Source organism: Chroicocephalus ridibundus, chromosome 6 (assembly GCF_963924245.1).
Source record: "Chroicocephalus ridibundus chromosome 6, bChrRid1.1, whole genome shotgun sequence".
Classification (NCBI taxonomy): Eukaryota; Metazoa; Chordata; class Aves; order Charadriiformes; family Laridae; genus Chroicocephalus; species Chroicocephalus ridibundus.
Genome location: NC_086289.1, coordinates 4,545,313 through 4,563,592, shown reverse-complemented (window position 1 = coordinate 4,563,592; position 18,280 = coordinate 4,545,313). Strand labels below are relative to the sequence as shown.

Here is an 18,280-nt window from a genome sequence, read left to right as displayed (position 1 = left end):
TAGGCACAAAATACAAAAGGCACGTGTTTGTTCGACGGGAGTCGATAGTGATTTTTTTTGTCTGGCTAACAATCCAAGAAGTGAAACCATTCTAATGTCATATGCAAGCACATGAAGAGAACTTTAGGCCATAGAACCACAGAATAAAAAAAAATTAAATATAAACACATTTCCATATCTGAAAGTTCAGTAGATGTTTAGATGCACCATCCTAGAAATACTATCATCCATCCTATTAACCTACAAACGTAGCAGCGTCTGAGAAAGTCAATTCACTGCAGAGCACGGCTGTAGTATTACAATGAAGCAGCACAAGAAAAAAAAAAAACACATCAAAACCAAACATATATGACACCACCAAAGTTCAGCTGGTGAATTGTTGCTTAACAGACGCTAACCATAATAACCCGTCACTGAACCTTGACTGCATTCTCAGCAAAAGCATGCCATGAAGCTATTTTTAACAGCCAACAGCTTGCCTTTAAGAAATACCCCTCTTCACCTAAAAATATGCATCAGTGAATGGCAACATCCACATCCACGGCTCCATCCTAGGTAGGATGCGCTGCCGGAATGAAATGAATCTTTGGGAGAAAGCCCTTTTCCAAGTGCCTTCTCTCCCAAACCCCCGTGAAAGCAGCCCCTGCGCGGCTCCCCGGCTGGCGGCAGGACCTGCCCAGCGCAGATGACAGCAAATGGCATTATCTTTGTCATCTTTGTCATCATTCCCTCCTCCCCGCAGCTACTAACCTGTTCAGGGGCACGTTCCAAAGCCCTGTGTCCCCCCCACCCCTCTCCGCTCACCCCGCTGCCGAGCACCGGGGGATGCTCCCCCCGGGGACGCCCCGAGGACCCACCCGCCGAGCCGGGGGGGGGACACACTCCCGTCCCCGCCGCGCTTTGCCGGGGAGGCACGGCCAGGCTTTACGCCTGGAGTACGGCGGATGGAGGAGGCGGGGGTGGCAGCCGCAGGGGGTTTCCGCACCTCCGGAGCCCGGCGGGAGCACGGCGTTCCCGGGGCCGACCCCCCCCCCCCCCCCCGCGCCGCCCCGGGGCTCCGCTCCGCCGTACCGGGAGCCCAGCCGCGCCGAGCCGGTCGCCCAACTTCCCGCAAAGTCCCGCCGCCTCCAAACTTGGGGTGCCGCGGCCCGGGGAGCCCCCAACCCCATCCTCATCATCATCACCCCCCCCACACACACCCCCCCCCCAGCGCACCTACCTCCGCCGGCTCCGTCCCGCTCCGCGCCCGCTCGTCCTCCCATCCGCCGCCTCCGCCGGCTCTGCCCTGCGGGGGGGAGGAGGAGGAGGAGGAGGAGGAGGAGGAGGAGGAGGAAGAAGAGGGAGGGAGCAGCCCCGGCCGCGCTGCGCAGCCCGGGAGGCGGCGTGCTGCCGCTCGGCTCGGCCCCGCCGGCTCGGCGGGGGCGGGGGGGTCCCCAGCGGTCCGTCCCCCCCTCGTCCCCCCCGCTTCATCCCCGGGGGGGGAGGGTCCCGGCGGGCATCGCCCCCGCGGCTCGCCGGTCCCGGCAGCACCAGCTGGTTGGGAAGCTTTTGGGATAGAGATGGGCCTCTCCTGGGCGATCCTATGGGAAATACGAGCCGTCCCAAGGAACCAGCATCCCAAATCGTGGGGGGAGCCGGGGAGACACGTTTGCTCATCGGCTGCCGGGTCTCCCTGGCTTGAGCAAGTCAGACTTTCACGCCGGGCGCCTGGCAGAGCACATGCAGCACCTACTGCCGTGGTCCGGTTTTGAAATTGGCACGAACACAGGCTGAGATGCCAAAACCCTCAACTCAATAAATGCAAGGTTCACTCAGCCAAGAGGATCCTACCATGCATACATAAATATATAGACATGTAAATGTATAGTCTGCTTATTAAGTCGTCCGTGTGATGTACACACATGCCTTCTGCGATGCAGCACACGCCGTTTCACACGGAGGTTTGATGCAACCCTCGCAAAGCTGGTGGTATCGGAAGTTGTTGCGCAGCTGTGAGTGTCTGCGGCTGGCCGAGGCTTGTGTGAGCACACTGGAGGAGGAAAGATCTTCATATTTCCCTCCTAACGCAAAGTGAACCCGCTGTCAGGCTTAAACCCGCATGTTTAATATTCAGCAATGTTATTTCTAAGAAGTTGAGGCTAAGAAGCATGAGCTAAATGTGAAAGAGCAGTGAATGCTGTATTTTAGTATTTCCTTTCATTATCAAGTCCATCGTTGGTTATAACTTTCAGAAGCATCTGAAACTTACACAAGTCTGTGGGAATCTGTTTTGAAGTGAAACCATATGTAACTTAATAGTAAAATGCAAACCAGAAGCTTCCAAATTACACAGCTGTGATTGGGAGCCAAACAGTTCAGGAATTTCAAAGGGGTGATTATACACCTGCAAGACCGTATATAAATAACTAAGAGATTGACTTAAAAAACCCCAAGTTTCCTACAGCACACCGTATGTATCTCTGTTCAGGTCACATCTGATTCTCACCTAGTTCTTCGCTAAAAAAATCTCACAGAATAAAACACCTGACTAAATCACTAGGTGAAACCTGTGATTTATAGAATATTCACCCATATTCGGTGTTTCTGGTCTGGGTTAAATATGCTGCCCTCCAAGGCATTTTTGGGCCTCCTGGGATGCTCTGAATAGCAGTTATGCTTAGCCAGATTTCTGCATAATTATACTCCCTTCCTTTTTGTGTGTTTTAAAAAAAAAAAAAAAAAATCAAAGAAGTTGTCATGAAAACAAGATCTTTGTTCCCTGGGGAAGTCTCTGTTCACGCTATTCCTCACCAACCGTCAGCTGGAGTAAATACCTTGATGGCCGTATCCACACTCAACCTTCCAGGGTTGTGTCTGCCCATCTCATGGACATTTACAAACTATCTTCAACATTACCTGGTGAGACGGGGAGGGAAAATACAAAATTTTATGGCATAATAAATCACTGTCCAGGAATTAATTGTGTTACCGTGAGCAATGATAGTCAGAAAAAGAACAGTCATAATGAATAGCCTAAAAAAATCTGAAAACCAAGACTGGACTTTAATTCTCGTTATTCAAGACGTTGAAAGAGGGAAGAAATGAAGAGATTTCAATACAGAAATTATAGTAAAACCTTCTCTGACTGGATTGGTTTTCATAAAACGAAAGCTCCCGACCTCCACCTCTGTAAATATGATTTCTGCTGGTTGCCGCACTTACTCTGCAACATATAAAGGATCATCTCACTTTTAAAACAAGTTTGTACATAATTCTTAGCTCTAAGCGGGTTTATCTAATACAAAAGAGGGGAAAGCCCTTTAGTAGTGTTGAAAAGCAGGCCCACGACTAGGAGGGCAAGTGTGTGAATTTTAAAGATGATTTTTTTTTTTATGCAGGGGAGTCTTATTGCTGCTGACCGCGGTTGGGGGCAGAAATCTGGGGAAGAGGGCCGGCGGCTGGGTTTGACAGCGGCAGAACTGTGCGTTTATCGCCAGATTTCACCCTGGGATAAACAGATCGGATCGCGTCCTCAGAGCACCGCTGTAATGGGATGCTAATCCGGGGAAATGGGCTGCTCTTCCTCCGCCTGCCTGTTAACAGCATCAGCATCTTTAGGTTGTTCTCACAAAGAGGGGTTACACAGGCAGATGCTTCTGCTTTGGGTTTCTTCCCTCCCAACCCTAAAAACCGGAGGGAGAAGTTCATCACCCGCAAGCACCCGGGAGACTCTTTCTTCCCGCTCCTGCTGCTTTTGGGGAGCCCTTTTCCCATGACCTCCCGTCACCAGGCGCTGCTTTCCAAAGCTTTTCTCGAGGGACGTTGCTGCAGGGTGCCAGCGTAAACCGATACCCTTACGTCAAATTGTAATCTCACCAGAAACGGATGTGGGCTGGGGCAGGAAAAGACGAAAACTTCCCCAAAGCATCTCTGTCCCCCTTCTGCAAGGAGAATACAGACCTGCCGAGTTCCCCAAGAGAGCCGCCTGAGCGAGCAGGTTCAGGATTCCCTCTTTGCCCAGGAAAGCAAAGAGGGAGCTGGAGCTGGAAGCAAATAATTTGCTGGGTGGGGAGCTCTCAATTCAGCCGGGGAGTTTCCATGCAGTAAGTCTGAAAAACCACAAGGTGATATATATGTTGTACTTAACAGTTTTAGGGCTTACAGCGCCATGCCGCTGAGCCGCTCCGCTGAGCAGAGGCACAGCAAAGTCCGAATTTCACGCAGGCGTTCCGTCCTGTTGAATGCACGGTGGCTTTCTAACACGGGCTGGGGTTGGGATGTGCATCTCCCGGCCCCCGTGGAAACTATTTTGTCTCTTCTTCCAATGCTGGGCTCTGAGCTGTGAGTTGGTCCTCCGAGAAAATTGCAGGAAGATTTATTCTTCTTCGTGGTCTGTCCTCCCATTAAAACATTGGTATAACTCTCACTGGAATTAATGGAATGTGTATGTTTAAAAGAAATGCATTATTACTTTTATTTTCCCCACGGTATCCTGGCAACAGACACGTCCCTAAAATACAGATCGCTAATTTCATATCTTATACATCCTTCAGATCTCAGTAAAGGTATATCGACCTTCAAATACTCGGAATGCTTTTTTGCTGTTTTCCCAGCTTGGATTGGGAATTATTCTGCTTGGCACGCACATCCCTTGAGTGCATCTGGGAGTTCATGCTCAGTCTTTAATTGAAGACAATGCCTTTTTTTTTCCCAGAATAGGCAAAAATTAACACTGAAACATGACTAGATAAACGTGTCAGAATTTGGTTTCCCACAAAAGGTCTGTTCGATTTTAATGATGTGCGTCGAGAGCCAGTTTCCTTTTGCCTAACGCCATCCTTTTATCCCGCGTTGTATGTCCTTCAGCACCTTAAAGACTTCCTTTTTATTTGTGATATTTATGCCCTCCAAGTACTTGTTGAAGGGTATCGTTTCCCTCTTAGTCATCATTTAGCCAAGCGCTACATACTAAGTTCCTTTAATCTTCACTCATAATTCAGTCTCTGCAGACCCTTAATCATTTTTATTGCTCTTCTATGAATGTCTTCCAATTTGCGTGCATCTCTCCGGCAATGAGGTACCCAGAATTTAATGCCTTATTTCAGGTGTGATCTCCCTGCAGCAATACAAAAGATGTTACCTCCCGCTACTTTTATTTACCGCTGATTTAACAATATTCTGGAATCATGAAGTAGCCGGGAATCAATTAAAATAGAATTTAAATGGTTCAGCGCTCGGAATTACCATAATGCTTTTGTGGCACCACACGCAACGAGAAGGCTTGAAGCCCGCTGCTTTTGGAAATACATGTGTGGAGCTCCTAGGGCAGGCAAAGCTTTTAAACCTGCCGCACGCACAGCTCCGTGATTCTCTAAAGGAATGTGGAGGAGGAGTTACGATTTAGAGGACAAATGGAGATGGGTTCGAATTGGCACCCAAAACAGCCCGCGGGTGCTGAGGGCCCGAGGGCTTCACACCGCTCCTCCTGTAACTCTTCCATATGTGACACCAACCAAGGGCTCACCACAGCAACAGGAAAACTACATGAGCCAGCAGCCAAGGAGCTTGACGTTCAGTTGGTTCAGGCTCTTATTTAAATTGTTGGCTTTAATAAAAAGAAGTCGTTAGAAATCCATAACACTTCATGAGCTTTGGCTAAAGAAGAGCTTGAGAGAGCTAAGAAGGAGAATAAATGGGGAAAGATGTGCTAAGAGCTCTCAGCTGAAATGATCAGGTAATGGGGAAAAATGCTCTAAGGCTTCTCAGATCTCTGCTACAATGATCAGGCGGCTTCTCTGTCGCTGTTGCGTGTGGTTCCTGATTAAAGGCCCACAGCGCTGCCACTGAAGCCAACGGGAGCTCTGCTCCTGGCTTCTCCTTTCCCGGATGAACAACCCTCTTGTTGCCTGTTGCTCTTGTGAATAAGGAGGGAAGAGTGTCACTCTTGGAATCATTTAGTTTCTCTTACAGAATAATCTTTTCCCCTCTGTGGCATATATTTGAACTGTCACTCTCCAGATCTATTACGTATGTTAATATATTTCCTCTCTGAGCCACTGGTAGGGAATTGTAGGTCACTGGGCCATTTCGTGTGCTCTCCAATGCTCGGAGTTTTTACTTTCATGTCATTTATTACTCCTCCTCCAGCTCCTGAATTCAAAATGAAGCATTTAAAATTTGATCAGGGATGTGTTCTAATGAGTGCTTGGTTTATATGTGTAAATATTTCCTTAACTAATTTTTACCATTCTATCTACCTCAAGAAAAATCAGATTAACTGTATTTTATAAGCTCTTCTCCCCGCATACTCTAGTCTCTCCTCTTTCCCATCTGTTTCTCCTCATTCATGCCCTAACATGAAGTTCCTTGCAAATCCCAGCCTTCAGCAGGGGCTTCACAGTTGAAAAAAACAGGTTGTGGCATGAAACAAATACACATACGATACGTGTGCACGGATGTGCATGCACATGTGAATCTTTCCTTAAGAATTATTTACGCTCTGGATAAACACCTCACATTGCTGGACATAAAATTGACTTTTTAGCCGTAATGTATCAATATTTCAAGTACCAAGGCTGATTTGTTAATGTTGAGTTTGTGGGATGAGTGCCTGCCATAAGGACTTGCCATTTGTTGCGATAGAAATTCATGTATGAAGAGCAAACCCTTTACCTGCGTGAGAAGGGATCAGAAGGGGACTTGGGCGTCCCTCACGCCTGATGAGAAGCTGCTGCCTGGCCAGTATTAGGGCAGGGAGGGACAAACTCCGGAGCCCAGCGATGAGGTCCCACTCTGCCATGCTTTTGCACGCTCCGTTTTAGCCCGGACGGTACTTGGTTCAGGGAACGGCATGGTCAGCAACTCTTCCCGTAGGTATGAAGTCACCGATGAGGTCAACACATGAGGTCAGCCTGCTTTTAAAAGAAGAGGGTTGACTTGTGCCGAGATGGCCCCCGCCATGCTGCGTTCCCTCGGGACCAGAGGATGGGCCCTGAGTAGATACAGCAAACTACCGAGCCTCAAGACCTTTGGGTTTCAGCCGCAGGACTGCAACTGTGCGATATCGAGCAAGTCCCTTGGCTTCTCTTGTTCTCATTTTTCCTGTCATTGGGATATCTGCCTCGTTCTTAGGTGTACAGCTACAGAGAGATGAATTTCCAAGCATGCTCGTGCTGGATTAGCCTTCCTTTTAGATACACAAATAAAGTCATTTAACTCGCTAGGTGTTACATGAAAAAAAATCACGATAGATCAACTCTCTTTACCTTCAAAGTTATGAACACCATTATTACAAAGATAAATGACATACCTCCTCGCTGACATAATGATAGATGTTTTCTCCAAGTGTTATTCTTTCTGCTAATTTCAGAAAAAATGAATATTCCTTTCTTCTGCCCTTTTTTTTTTTTTTTTGCGAGCTCAGACTTCGTTACAAAGTCATTTCAATTTGCAATCATTCTTCCAGTCCACCTGCAATGACAGAACTGATAAACACTTTCTTATATTATAATTTTCAATGAAAACCGTAGTTGGAACAGAATTTTGGCTTTAGGAAAAATACCAGAGATGGCAGAAAAGAGAGATAAAATCCAGTTCCCATCATATCAGCTGAAGAAATAGCATGGGAGGGATGAATTTCATACATATATTATCTATTCTTAACGCCTTTTTTTTTTTTTTTTTTCTGATAATTTTCTACTCACTCAGTTGAAACACTGCCATACTTGAATCTGGAAAGTTTCTCCTTGTGCTGGCTACTTTCTCTCTCCCGGTGCCTAAAAGCTGAAACATAAGAGCCGCGCTTCTGCACACTGCTAATATCTTGCTGAATCAGGCAGTTTGGTACAACGCCAATTCCTGTGACTCCTGTGGTCTCGCATGAGAAATTACTTCTCTTGAATAAGCGTTGACCATTTAATATACGGCGCTCGTGACTCACCATATATTCCGACAACACTTTGAGATATTTCGATACTGTCTCTGTATTTTTACAACCTAAACATATTCCCTGGAGATTTATGCCGCTCTGCATTCTTCTTCTCGTACACGTTTCCAGGGGGTTTATGGGGAAGCAAAGCGGGAGCCTAACCGTTGCAGGCAGCTCACTTAATTTAGCGCGGCCCTGTCCTTTCCAGTTCACCCACCTGCAAAATGGGAATAATAATAAGCACTTAGGGGAGAGGATTCGCACGTCTAGCTTGAGACCTCTAATGTTAGGCTCTCTGCTCTCAGCAGAGAGAAATAGCTTCTAATTCAGATGCTTTGAATGGGCTTCTAATGGAGCCTGCTTCTCGCTGCTGGCAGTAAAGGGAGACCACGTCCTCAGCTCAAGCACCCCTACATCAGGCACTGCAGTGACATGCCGAAAGCCAGACACCATGAGCATCTTCTTTCGTACCTCATCCTGCCACCGTTTCCACGCTCAGCTTTCCACTGTGGAGCAAAGTCTGGTCAATCGCTGGTTCTCCCCATGTGCAAAGCGGAGCGGGTGGCACGAGGAAGACCACGCATACCCACAGTGATCAGCGAGGGCGAATGAATTAGTATTCCAACAGCACTTTACATGCGTTAAGCTCAGTGAAAGTGCTATTAATTATCAATATGGTCAGTCATTATTATTCATTAGTGGTTACAGCAAACTACTGAGCCTCAAGATCTTTGTGCTTCAGTCTCAGGACTGCAACTGTGTGATATCGAGCAAGTCCCTTGGCTTCTCTTGTTCTCATTTTTCCTGTCGTTAGGATATCTGCCTCATTCTTAAGTGTGATTTGAACCTTAATTAGGCTTGAAAAGAGCTTTGAGAACTTCTGGTGTAAAGTGAAATATGAACGTCCAGCTTTACTGTACAGCCGATGAGACAGAGCGATAGTCTCATCCCCATTCAAAGAGCTCGGAGCGGTGCCATGGAGCACTTCAATGGCTTGTGAATTCTACCCAGAAATATCAAGGACAGGGAAGCACACCGAGCCAGTTCTCCTCAAAATGAGAGCCAAGAAGCACCACCGGGGAGTTCAGATTTGGAAAAAGCAACCTCTCTCCTGCTTTTCTTCTAGTTGCGCAGGCAAACTGCCCATTGGTACACAGAAATGGATATTTAGGCATCTAAATACCCGCTCCTGGACACAAAAATACAATTTGTGTGTTTCACGTGGAAGAACTGGCACAGAAATCAATCTTTATTTCAGAAAAATCTTGTCTTTGGTGTTTAGTCTTTGTGTTGATTATATGAATTAGTTCCCTATTACAAATGAGCCGCATGTCCCAGAAACTAATGTGTTTTGCTCAAGAACCAAGACTTTCTGCATTTCATCATCATTCTGTTCGTTAATGATTCGGCTTTCCTGGCACTGATGAGAAATGTTTATTTCCCTGGAGTATTTCTGGATGGTAAAATTATCGTGTTAGTTGTGGGCAATTGATGCTGTATTAACTCGCCAAGGTTATATTGCCGTATTTAATCACGCTGTTTGGAAATGTGGCCACCTTTCTTCACACCTCCGGTTGCCACGATCCCCTTTGGCCATTATTAATTCATTCCATTCACTTTTATGCTTAAGACAGCGGCTGCCAGCTTCTGGCTGCTTGAAATCGCAATAACAAGACAAAATGAAAACATGACAGTGACATAAACGCTACCCAGAGGTCTTAGTCTGCATTTTAAGGACTGTTGTAAATCAGCGCGGTGGAGAAAGGCAGATTTGCAATGCCAATGTAGAGAGGTGGATGTGCCTGCTGGAATTTGCATATTCCTGCAAAAAGCATCCACATTTCCTTTATACCCCATGCTAGTAACACCGTCAGAGTGGTGCGGAATAAAGGGCTATGCTGCTAGCGAGGTCAAGCTCTTGCACAGTTCCTTAAGCTCTCCAGGGGTCACTGGCTGAGTTAATGCAGGTTCTCACAGTGATAAAGCCACGTTTTCTTATTTACATCTACCACCCTCTTTACATCTCCCAGTTAGAAACAGAGCACTGCGTTATTCTGGGCTGTCGTGTACAATAAACTCTTCATCACAAATGTCTCGTTAACTCCTGTCTCCAGGCGCTTGCTGATACTCCCCCTCCCGCTTTAAAAACCAGCTCCCTTCCCCGAACTGGAAAGCCAAACCCAAATATCCAAGATGAGGTGAGTTACGTATCCGCACATATATACTTTTGGTCCGGATGTTATTATCGGTGAATTTTTGGGATAACGTAGCAGCAGCATCTAATGCAGATTCTCTGCGAATTTGACGCTTCCCTCCACCAAAAGGCTGCACTCAAGAAAATTACATTAATGCAATGTCAGGCTTGAGATCTGCCATCTGCTAAAGCCGGAAACCTTAAAGTTAAATTCAGTCTCGGAACCAATGCTTGGCTGCTCTGCAGTTGCCATCTGTAGTTTTTTACATTGCTGTTTATTCTGTTAGATTTATGCCTCCGTGTGTAAAAATGTCCACAAACTATAAAAGCAAATGAACAATGTGACAGGTTCAGTGCAGTAAAGACAATAACTTTACAATTATCAGATTTTGTAAACTTAAAAATCTCAAGGCCTAACCTTACGTAAAGCTGTGGGTTTTAAATTTAAAATCTCTATGCTTAGTATTCAAAAGTCTTGCAATATCCTTATTCCCTGTGCCTGCGCTTTCGGCAAACTGGCATACCTCTCATGGTAGACTAACAAAATACCATATGTTTGAGAGCTCTTTGTTCAGAATAGATTATTCTCTCGCTTGCAGAACATACTACTACTGGTATCGATTGCTCCTATAGGAGTTTTTAGGTCAGCACAGCGTATGGTGTAGTAAAATCATGCAAAAAGCTTTACTGCTCAGTTTCATGTGCTCCCGATCTCAAATTCAGCCTACATAAGAACAAAGAAAAAAATGCTTGCGAAATATACAGGGATAGAAAGTGCCCCCTATCTGATGGTGGACTTGCAGGTTACTCTTTTTTTAAAAAAGCAAAGTGATGCAATAAAAGAGGGAGCAAACATCTGTGTGATTGACTCATTTATCAAATGAGTTCTCCAATGTGTTTTTCCCACGCACAAATCCAGGCTGGGCAGAGAATGGATGGAGAGCAGCCCTGAGGAGAAGGAGCTGGGGGTGTTGGTGGATGAGAAGCTCAACACCAGCCGGCAATGTGCGCTGGCAGCCCAGAACCCCCCGCAGCCCGGGCTCATCCCCAGCAGCATGGGCAGCAGGGCCAGGGGGGGATCCTGCCCCTCTGCTCCGCTCGGGGGAGACCCCCCTGCAGCGCTGCCTCCAGCGCTGGGGCACCAACAGCAGAAGGACACGGAGCTGTTGGAGCGGGGCCAGAGGAGGCCCCGGAGATGCTGGGAGGGCTGGAGCCCCTCTGCTGTGAGGACAGGCTGAGAGAGCTGGGGGGGTTCAGCCTGGAGAAGAGAAGGCTCCGGGGAGACCTTCCAGCCCCTTCCAGTCCCTAAAGGGGCTCCAGGAAAGCTGGGGAGGGACTCTGGAGCAGGGAGGGGAGCCATAGGATGAGGGGGAATGGCTTCAAACTGAAAGAGGGGAGATTGAGATGAGATCTGAGGCAGAAATTCTTTGCTGCGAGGGTGGTGAGCCCCTGGCCCAGGTTGCCCAGAGAAGCTGTGGCTGCCCCATCCCTGGAGGGGTTCAAGGCCAGGTTGGACGGGGCTTTGAGCAGCCTGGGCTGGTGGGAGGTGTCCCTGCCCAGGGCAGGGGGTTGGAACGAGATGATCTTTAAGGTCCCTTCCAACCCAAACCATTCTATGATTCTGTGATTTGCTTCCACAAACTTTTCTTCTCTGGTGGATTTTTCAGGGTTTTCCCCACTTGTCCAGGATTTCCAGTGGTTCATACCAAGCAGCGAGACCACTGGAAATGTTGGATGTGTGTCCCACAGTAACACAGATCAAACGTACAGATCGTTCATGGCCAGTCCAGTGTTCCTGGGCCGTCCCAGGCCAACTGCTCTCGCCTCGCACAGATGGGCTGGAGGCGTGCGGGAGGTCTGACGTGCCTTGAGCTGCCTCAACAGACCGTGCACTTGCAGATCCCCCGCGGACAGGACGTCTGCGCCTTCCTGGAAGCTCTCGGCTCCCTGGGCATGGGACTGTCCTGGGACATGACCTCTGGCTTTGCTTCATTTGACGGTGCAGGAACAAAATCATGTGCTAGCACGGTCAGCCCTGCCAAATCAGCGGTGAAGCTGGTCTGGCATGTCCTGGCTGTAACTGCGGGTGCTACAAGCTCAGCCGGTGTACAAACCATAGGGAAAAACGACGGAAAAGGAAAGCTGAGAAAATACAGAATCGCCTAGAAAGGCTGCTATAGCACTGCTGCTTTTTTTTTCTTTTACTTCTGGATCAAAAAAGAAATGTCAGCCTGACCCATATGCTGGGATCATGCAGAACCCCAAAAGACCGATAGACGCACTGGAAGACAAGTGCCCATATGGTGTCTTCATTCATTCAGTGCAGTGCCGGTAGGCAGGAGAAATACCTCAGGGAAGAATGGAGGCTGAGAGGATATTTTTAATAAAACAGACTGCAGTGATCTATAATAGGAAATAATCATTGAGCCTTTTTCGCAGATATCTAAATTTCTGTCTCATATACTTTCCCTTCCAATGCTGGCAGAGAAAAAACACGAAAGAAAGCTTTCTTGTACTACAACACGCTGAGAGAATTTTCTGCTTACCGGTGTGCTACTGTATCAAGGTTACTGTTAACTTTATTAATATTCATTTTCATTTACACCACTGCAAAGTCATTAATGTGATAAGAGTGTTATTCTCGTTATAACAATAAGTATTTATTAAAAGCATGTACAGTGAAAATTGGTAATATGATGAAGCATTGCAAAATAGAATGCAATGAATCCCTTAGGAAGAATAATAAAGATTTCTGGCTCTTTTTATTCCTCCCAACAACTTCACACTATAAAAAAAAAAGCAAAATAACAATGCGGGCTTGAAGTCACTTATCAGAATGCGCGAGTGCTCTGTTTATCCTCGCTGAGAGCTGGAGGGATCCATTTCTAGAAAATGATTATTGTCTGCCCTTTTAGCAAGAAACTGTCTTGCTGTTTCTGTTTAATTAAACTGCTGCTGTCAATTACTATCTGCAAATAACATAAAAGTATTGAATGGTGAACTTCGGAAGGCACTCGGGAGTCTCCGGGGCGTTGTGAACTCCCTTTGCACTCCCTGTACATTTATGGAAGGCGGGAGGCCTGTTGTGGGATAAAATTCCCCATTTCTGTCCGTTTCCCACTTCCTTCAAGGAAGTAAAAATGATCCCCAGTTGATGTGGCACCGTTGATTAAAACATAGAATCACGGAATGGTTCGGGTTGGAAGGGACCTTAAAGACCATCCGGTTCCAACCCCCTGCCCTGGGCAGGGACACCTCCCACTAGACATCAGCGTTTCCATCCCAAGTTGCAATATTTGCTTTAGTCCCAAGCGCTCTGTGTCCGTGGAGCCTTTCCTGTTGTCCCGGCGAGGGTTTCCTCCCAGGGGGGCTGTTCAGGATGCTGCCCTCTCCGCTCCCCTCCGCTCCTCTGACTCCCACCCAGCCCCGGCAGCACTGCCCTGGCCAAAGCCCATGCTCCTCTTCCTCTCCCTACTGGCACCTCCTTCTACTTCCAATTCTGAAATCAAGTTTTTATTCCTGCCTTTTCTTTTCCCGCCCCCCCCAGGAGAAAAAGTGTTAAGCTTTACACTCCGCTATTTACCCAGGCTCTCGGGCCGGCAGCTACACGAAGGTAGAGCGGTCCCAAAGCAAAGGAAAACAAAGAGCCGTCCCTTCCGCCCGTACGCTCTGTTCCCTGTGGCTCGGCTGGAGACTTCCTTAGGCAACAAGAAGTCCCACCGCCGGGCTGCAGCTGAGTCTGGCAAGTGTCGCTGCATGAAGAAGGACAATCTATTTCTTCTTTTAAACCGGTCACCAGCTGAGCAGCGGCTCCTGGTGCTTTCTGCTGCTGGCGAGAAGAAAAGGTGACCTCTGATAAACTTTCTGGGCCAGCACCCTCTTACACTCACTGCAAGTGTGCAGGGGGGCTGAGGACTGCAGCTTGGTTATTAGCTGCTCCAAAAGTCCTTCCCTTTATTCCAAATCTCCCCTTTTTTGGCCCAATCCTAACAAAAAAATAAAAATAAAAAAAAAAGCGTGAGGACAAGTGTTAGTGACCTTTATGGTCTTCATTGAATTGGATGCCATCTCTGACCAACGTAACTGAATTCTCAGGACAATACAACCAGCGAAGCTCCGCGGCCAAGTTCTTTTCCTTTTTGGAGTGTAATTTTTCTGTAGGGAATTCTTCGTGGTAGAGTTGAAGGATTTGTACTCTTTCTGATGGCCATCCATAAAAAGATTGTTCATCATCAGCTTTGAATGTTGAGGATAATAAACTCTGGGGTAAGATTTTTCCATGAAGTATGTGGGCTGTACCAGTCAGGATAATGTGTACCTGGACTTTGGGCTCTATTTTCAAGGGGTAAAGAGACATGAAATATCATTACAGTAAAGTGTAATGTTTTTTAGGGTCAGTTTTTGTCCTGTGTGGTTGGCCCGGAAGAGTTCACTGATTTTATTTATGGATTGATTGTACCAATGTTCAAGAAATACTTGAACATTGAATACCCGCTCTTCCCACGTACTCATAAATCTTTATTTTCAGTAATTTTTGTAATGTACTCATCATGGGAGGAAATCTAAAGTCCCAACCTGCTCTGTTCTAGAGGTGTGTTACTGCCCAGTCATTCCCATGCTCTCTCAGGGTTTGCTGTGCCCCCCACCTGGAATCATAGAATCACAGAATGGTTTGGGTTGGAAGGGACCTTAAAGATCATCTCATTCCAACCTCTGTTTGCCTGGCCTGAGACACCCCCTGCGCAGCTGCTGAAATGGCACTTTATCCTTTTTAGAGAGCCTCCCTGCCAGCGCTTGCAGATCACAAAGGCCATTTTGGTGTCTGGGCTTGCAAAAACATATAAATAAATCATGGGCTCCTGTGAGCTTCTGTGCTTGGAGAGCTGACGGTCCCCACCAGAGATGGGCATCAGGTGCAGCATTTCATAGAGTCATAGAATCATGGAATCACAGAATCACAGAATGGTTTGGGTTGGAAGGGACCTTAAAAAAAATCCAGTCCAACCCCCCTGCCCTGGGCAGGGACACCTCCCACCAGCCCAGGTTGCTCCGAGCCCCGTCCAGCCTGGCCTTGAACCCCTCCAGGGATGGGGCAGCCACAGCTTCTCTGGGCAATCTGGGCCAGGGGCTCACCACCCCCACAGCAAAGAATTTTGTCCTAATATCTAATCTAAATCTCCCCTCTTCCAGTTTGAAGCCGTTACCGCTCATCCTGTCACTCCATGCTTAGTTTATATTGGAGATGTTACTTCCAATAATAAGAACGTGAACGTGATATAATGTAGAGGTGAAAGAACCACAGCTAAAGCGACACATTTATTTTATGTCCCAGATGCCTTCGCTTTTTCCTTACTATTTGAATTCTCTCTTCTCTCCATATTACAGATTTAACTTTGATCCATCCTGGCAGAATCAACAAGCTTTTGTAAAAGTTCTTTTCAGTATGAGCCCTTTTTGTGATAACAACTAAAACAGTACTGAAAGAAGATTTGGATTATATTTGTGTGTGACTAGACTGTAGATATCACAGCCCGGGAAATGAAAAATAAGGTGAAATGCATGTGATTTTTAAATTTGACCAGGAGGAGGGTGTCAGTATGAAACCAAGCACAGGTCAGTGCGGAGTGTGATTCTGCAGGGACTCCAACCACCTCAGAAAATCAAGTTGCAGCGTTTGCATGACATAAATTCAGCTTCTCGCACTTACTGGGGACCTGGTTTTCCCCAGGGAGAACATTCACAGCCTTTTTAATTTACCTGACTCTTGTTACCTACCCGCTGTGGAGAAACGGCAGTGCATTCTGGCTTACAAGGGATGATTCCTGTCTTGAACTCCTCCGTTCCTACCCCTCATTCCCCAAAACCCAGCTTTCATCCCACTTGTTTGACCGCGGGCTTTCCCCCGGGGAGGGTGGAGAAGGACTCGCAGCAGGTTCCTCTCCGAACTTCAGCTCTTCTGCGGTGAAGAAAATGTGTGCCTGTTTCTGGCAGAAGGTCCCGGCGTCTCACCGCCAGCTGCTCCGACCTCTTCTCATCCCAACGAGCACTTGGCTCGTCGTAGCAATCATGAGGCAGATTGGTCTGAAGGGAAATGCTGATGCCTCTCTGACAGCGTGCTGGGAATTTTTTCTTCCTTTTTCTACCGTAAAGCATCCTTCCTTCCCTGGACTGCCCTTAAGAATCTAATTAGGGGCTTAATTACGCCCAAGCTGACCTGTGCTGGCTCTCAGTCCGCCTTCCCTTGTCAATATAATTTTATGTCGTATGTCAGCAAGGTCAGTGCTGCTTCCTCCACCCATCCCCACGTCACCGCGCTCTGCTCAATGCTTATATTTTTATGCCGTACCCAGAGAAAATTGAACTGTGAAAGGACTGTAAATTTTCAACCTCGAGAGGCTCTTCATTAAGCAGCAAATAACTCTCTGCACCTCCTTGATATTATCCTCCCGTTAGCTGTTCGTCACGCGACGTGCCTTCCCCCCCACTCAGCCTGCGGTCTCAGAGCCGCCGCTTGAAAATAACTGCGCGTTATATTACGTTTTCTGATCCTCTGACTTTAATAAAAAAGCAACAGCGCCGGTTTTATCCTGGTCGAACCCAGTCCAAAGGCTCGCGCTATCTCACCGTCGCTATCAGATGTCAGCAAGCAGTATTTCACAGGAGCAGATCCCGGTGCTGTCCTACAGGAATAGCTTTTCATGGCTTCAACCCCACTGCCGTTGCTAATGGCATTTCCACACAAAGAGGTGCTGTCCCAAATAATGAGCTGCATTTCATGCGTGGACGCTCTGTTCCCGACGCCGTCCCACCAGGATGCCTGGGCTGGCTCTACGGCCCAGCTGCCCCACGTCTTGGGAACGCTTTGAGCTCCAGCTCCTTTGCGAATCCTACCTGCCCTCGGGGCAAGCGATACCACAGCTCTCTGATCGGTGCGTTATTAATTTTCAAGACACAGTGCGTCTAAAAGCCAACCGCCACCCTGGGAAGTATATCATAAACAAATATTCCTTTCCTGCTGAAATGCATTATTAAAGCCTCCACCCCATAAATCCCAAGTAGATAATGCTCTCCATGGCACCTTGTAAAATAAGCAATTCTCTGCTACCAAGGAAACAAATTCTTTTTCTCAATCCTATCTAAACTCCACCAACATGGTGACAGACACAACATTGCATCTGAGTTTGGTTTTGACAGCCTCATACATTTCAAACTCTGTCAGCAAGAATAAATGTATGAAGCTTTTCACTTTAAAGAGCTTTGGAGCAAAATGGACTTTCTGGGAGCTGCTTCACCCTTGTCTATACCAGACTTTATGCCCTAAAGTTTCCCACCATTTCTACCACTGCTTCATTGCAAGGGTGAGAGGTAAAATTTAAGTGCCAAGATCAAATCCCAGACTAAGTTGCCTTTTGAACTGAGGGAATGAGGCTGGGATTAGAAAGGCAGGCGTCGTAGATTCCCAAAAAATGCTTTTTCACCCCCAGAACATGTCAGGACACAGCTCACTGTGTATCACAACCCCTCAAATGTTGCTGGGGCAGGAACAAGGAAGATCTGCTTGGTGTATGAAACAGTTTGCTCTGGCATGGGGTATCATAGAATCATAGAGTTGCCCAGGTTGGAAGGGACCTTTCAGATCATCTAGTCCAACCATCAACCTAACCCTGACAAAAACCATCACTAAACCATACCTCTAAGCACTGTGTCTACCCGTCTTTTCAATGCCTCCAGGGATGGTGCCTCAACCACTTCCCTGGGCAGCCTGTTCCAGTGCTTGATAACCCTTTCAGTGTAAAAATTTTCCCTAATATCCCTCCCAAACCTCCCCTGGTGCAACTCGAGGCCGTTTCCTCTTGTCCTGTTGCCTGTTCCTTGGGAGAAGGGTCCGACAGTCACAACCGTGCATAGCGTGGCCGTCACAGCCCTTGCTAAGACAGATGTGGAGCAGAGCCTGGAGAACTGCAGTTCTGCAGCAGCAGAATGTTTGAGGTCACATATCAATTTTGACAACATTTTCTTGTTTCCTAATGAAACTGCCAAGATTTTGTTTCAATAAGATGTTAGCTTCGTTGTTTTGTTGGTTTGGGGTTTTGTTTTTTTTACTATAGCACTACAGTACTGTTTCTTCCTGATTATTGTATCAGCAAATGTTAACATTTTATTCCAGTTTGAAATGAGAA

The 18,280-nt window shown here is 47.1% G+C and overlaps 1 protein-coding gene and 1 long non-coding RNA gene across 3 annotated transcripts in view; both read right to left on the bottom strand.

The window, feature by feature from the left end:
- The window catches only part of CHST15 (carbohydrate sulfotransferase 15), a 50,885-nt gene extending 49,512 nt beyond the window's left edge, over positions 1–1,373 (bottom strand). Inside the window, exon 1 of one of the 2 annotated variants that reach the window (XM_063338381.1) lies at positions 1,220–1,373. The gene's annotated coding sequence lies outside the window, so the exon portion shown is untranslated. Of the gene's footprint in view, positions 1–1,215 lie in introns of both variants that reach the window. The other variant, XM_063338382.1, reaches the window with a different exon arrangement.
- A 5,296-nt stretch (positions 1,374–6,669) lies between these two features.
- On the bottom strand, positions 6,670–7,801 carry LOC134517113 (uncharacterized). The gene is made up of 3 exons (XR_010071560.1): positions 7,683–7,801; positions 7,289–7,449; positions 6,670–6,890 (listed from the first exon to the last, which is right to left on the bottom strand). It is a non-coding gene; the product is annotated as an uncharacterized LOC134517113 (long non-coding RNA).
- Positions 7,802–18,280: the final 10,479 nt, after the last annotated feature.